Here is a 4484-nt window from a genome sequence, read left to right on the forward strand (position 1 = left end):
ATGAACATACATATATATATATTCATTGTCACATTTTTTTTTGCTGTGAGCTACCACAAGTTCTTGTATACATTTCCCTGTGCTATACAGTATAATCTTGTTTATCTATTCTACATATGCCTGTCAGTATCTACAAATTTTGAACTTGACACAATGTTTTAAAAATATTATTTTCTCCTACTAAGATGAGAACAAGGCAGTTCTTTTGATTAAGTCCTTAAAGGCTTTCTTAACTTGATTATTTCCAAGGTATAAATAAATTGGTTTAATGTAGGTGCAACAGAAAACATGAGCAGTGAAACCATTTTTTTAATAGTCACTTCTTCCTTTGCTGCAGGATTCATATAGATGAAAATGCATGTGCCATAGGTGAGGGAAACCACAATCATGTGGGAAGAACAGGTGGAAAAAGCCTTTTTCCTTTGCTGAACAGAATAGAACCAAAAAATTGTCTTGCTGATGTAAGCGTATGACAGAACCACACAAGTAAGAGTCTTATTCAGGGTCAGCACAGCACAGATTATAACAGTCTGTTCCATTAACCATGGGTCTGAGCATGAGATTTCCACTAAGGGAAACGCATCACAGGCAAAATGATCAATCCTGTTAGAGTCACAAAATTTTAGGTTTAAACCCAGCCTAAGTGGTGGGATTAAAATACACAGACCAGCCATCCAACAAGAGATGATAAGACTCCTTCAGACTCAGCTGCTCATGATGGTCACATGATGCAGGGGTTTGCAGATGGCCACGTAGCAGTCATGGGACATGGCGGCCAGTAGATAAAACTCTGTTACTCCACATGGGTCAGTGATAAACACTTGGATGAAATAAGCATTGTAGATGATGACCCTGTCACCTGTTGCTATGCTATGCAGGTATCTGGGGATACAGAAAGATGTGAATGAGCTAAGAAGGAGAAAATTTTTTTAAAAAATAGTACATGGGTGTTTTAAGATGGGAATCCACAAATGAGAGTGTGATGATGGTCAGGTTTCCAGTTACACTCAGTGTGTAGTTGATAAATAGAAAGATAAAAATCAGCACCTGTAGCTCAGGGTCATCTGTGAGTCCCAGAGGAATGAATGTTGTTACTGTACCACTTCTTGTCACTGACTTCTGACTTCTCTCCAATCTCTGTGTGATATTCAGAGAAATTTGCTTATAGATTGTAGAGTATTTTAACTGACGTAAAATTAATGTTTTTAAGCTTTTATATTTAATCATACAATATTGTCTATAAATAAATATGTGTAGTCACATTTTACGTGTTGCTAGTTTTTAGGTTAAGTGTGTTTAATTCTTATAAACTACCTAAGCCATGATGCTCACCCACCAACCCCTGCCACGTAGTCCACGTGTCTGTTTTTGCATTATCTTTCCTGAAGGTGTGTATGTTTCCTGCTGATGCATGTGATGACTGCCCTCTCTTCCCTTCTGCACCTTCCAGTCAATGAATTATCATCATTGATGTTACACTAGTAGGGATTCAGATGTTTCTAATGTACAATTAGTGTTTGATGTCTTGGAGTTTTCTGACATCAATCAAGAAAAATTATTTTCCCCTTGTGTACCTGGTTCATTTGTTTTATGAGTATATTTGCTTTATTGTTTGACCTATTGCAATCTCTTCTTCCTGAGATTGGGCAGTCTAGGTTGTGACCGTGTACCCAGCTCCAGTGTTTCCAAAATAGAGAAAAGTCACTAATTGAGGATTATGGCTACACAAAAGTTAAAATTCTCTTAGTAAATTTAGTCTTCTATTCAAGTAGTTATATCAAATTGAGATGTAGAAGGAATATAAAAATACATATATATATTCATATTCAGTCTACCTACCTTCCTTTCATTTTTCTCCTAACCTCTCAGATGATATGTGCATCCTTGTGAAATTTACTCTGCTCTTCATCTTTGACCATTTTTCAGTTCTTGAAATATATCTCTCTCTATAAGACATTGCAACTTACTTTATAATAGAAATTAGTAAACAGATTGACAATAAAGTGTAAGTATCTGTTTTCTGAGTATTGTATCTTTCAGAGTGCTGAATGTGAACACAGGGATCTGTAAGAGGTGTTCATTCCAGTCACAGTGTTATTTGTAGGGAGGATGAGAAGAGGAAAGAAAGGGCATGCTTGTATACTTCTTTATACAGGAAGACATTCTTTTTAGTTTGAGGTTGAATACACTGTGTATTTCTTATATTTAGTGAGATAGAGATTTTTTTACATATCTTAAGAAATCTCCCAGGCAGTGAGATTTATCTACATAAGGGAAATACATTCTAAAATTTGACATCTGAATAATGTATCTTATATACATTAAAAATGTAAATTATTACCAAATTTCATTTTTGTTTCCAGAGGAAAATATAACCTAGATCCTACAAGGCAATTACAATCAAAGAGACAAACCTTATCATGCTTACTCCTCTGTTAGTAAATCAGAGCTTCTAATGGTTGTTTAAACACAGCAAATTTAAAATTACAATGTTAAAGTCATGTTTTAATAAAGGTATTTGTATCTTCACATTCAGGGCGTGTCTGGGAATACATAGATCTCCCTTTGTTCAGCATCTCCAACAAACTGGGAAGATTTGCATATGCTGCGCTTAGTGCTATTATAAATATTCAAATATTTTCTTGCTTTCTCCATCACTAAAACAAAAATAAATCATATTAAGGGCTGAGGAAGTCTCCCCACTGGGTGGAGGAGATGCATTTTAAACCATCAGGACACAGAGACATGCTTTTCCAATGTGCAATGTGACTTTTCTCTTTAATTTGCCAAAAATGCCACTAAGTGAAAAAAAGAAACAGTCCCTACTGACCTGCAGTCAAGAACCATTACTTAATTTCCTGGGTAACGAAGTGTGGCACAGACAAGTAAAGCAGTCGTCAGTGGGGACTGGGTCCTTGAGACAGGAGGATGTTACAGCAGCATTTGACACAAGTCAGGAGGACAGCTGTAGCATTTCAATTACACAGCTCATTAAAAAAACCACACATATAATAAGACATTTTGAATATTGTAATTCTTTATTATTTGAATAAAATCCTTTATTTTATGAATGTTTATTATTAGTGGAGAATTTCAATCAGGTAAGAAAAAGTAATAGTTTATAACATTATCCAAGGTGACTGCTTACATTAGAGGCCTTATCTTTCCAGATACTCCTTTCTGTAAATATGTAGACAGTGTTTCTCATGATTACATAAAAATTTGCAACCACATCTGATAATCGGATACAAAACAAGCTTTTGTAGTTGTACAACAAAATGAGTGTATTAATTCTGTTGAATTTTACACTTAAAAAAATGATCAAAATTGTGTATTTTGTTATGTATATTTCATGACAATAAAAAGATAAACTTTTTAAAATTTAAACATATCTTAATTTATCATATCATATAATTTCCCAATTATTCACTATTAATAATGTTGGCTAGTAAGTATGTAGTGTTTTCCCTTTATGATTGTAATTTTCATATATCTCAAGCTAATTATGTGGAAAATCATTTGTGTGTTGCTATCTGTTTATCTTCCTTGGTGAAATATGTGTTACTGAGTTTTGATAATTCTTTATATAGTCTGTGTACAAGACCTTTGTCAGATATGTGATTCAAAATTATTTTCTCCCAGTTTATGGCTAGTCATATTCTTAATAGTGTCTTTCTAAGAGGAGAAATTTTTAGTTTTTGTGAATGGCATTTCATCATTTTAAAAAATGTATCAGGTATTTACTGTTTTATCTAAAAGTCTTTGCTTAATTGAACAACAATTTTTTTCATATGTTTCTCCTAGAAGTTTTACAGTTTATTTTATGTATAGGTCTGTGACTCACTTTGAGTTAGTTTTTGTAAATTTATTTGTAAATAGTATAAAATACATATCAAAGTTCATTACAAATACGGCTATCCAATAATTGCTTTTTGCATTTCTTTCAAAAATCAATTGACCATAAACATAAGGGTTTACTTCTAGAATCTTAGTTCTTTTTCACTCACTCATTTCTGTAACTTTACATCAATATCATGCTGTCTTGATTATTTAGCTTTCTTTGTGTTTGAATAAGGTAGGCAGTATAGCTGTGTTCTTTTTCAGGGTTGACTTGGTTATTCTAGGCGTTTTCAATTTCCAGATTAATTTTATACTCAAGTGCACAATATTTTCACCAAAAAATTTTGCTTGAATTTTGATTAAGACTGACTTGAATCAACACAACATTGTAAAATGATTATAAATCAATAAAAAATTTTAAAAAGAATGATTTGAATCTATACATTAATTTGGAAATAATTGAACTCCTAGAATGTGATGAACACACACTTTCTATTGCCTTCAGTCACAAAGATTACAAGTGCTATTTGTAGAGGGATTTTGCATACATAGTAAGGGTCAAAATAGTTGACTTTAAGACAAGGAAATTATCTTTGCTGAGCCTTACTTAATCAAATGAACCCTTGAAAAGGATGGAGGCATCT

The 4484-nt window shown here is 33.1% G+C and overlaps 1 pseudogene; it reads right to left on the bottom strand.

Annotated features, from left to right (window-relative positions):
* Nucleotides 1-180: 180 nt before the first annotated feature.
* LOC140689632 (olfactory receptor 6C2-like) lies at nt 181-1909 on the bottom strand (annotated as a pseudogene).
* Nucleotides 1910-4484: the final 2575 nt, after the last annotated feature.

The sequence above is a fragment of the Vicugna pacos genome, chromosome 27 (assembly GCF_048564905.1).
Source record: "Vicugna pacos chromosome 27, VicPac4, whole genome shotgun sequence".
In the NCBI taxonomy this organism is placed as follows: domain Eukaryota; kingdom Metazoa; phylum Chordata; class Mammalia; order Artiodactyla; family Camelidae; genus Vicugna; species Vicugna pacos.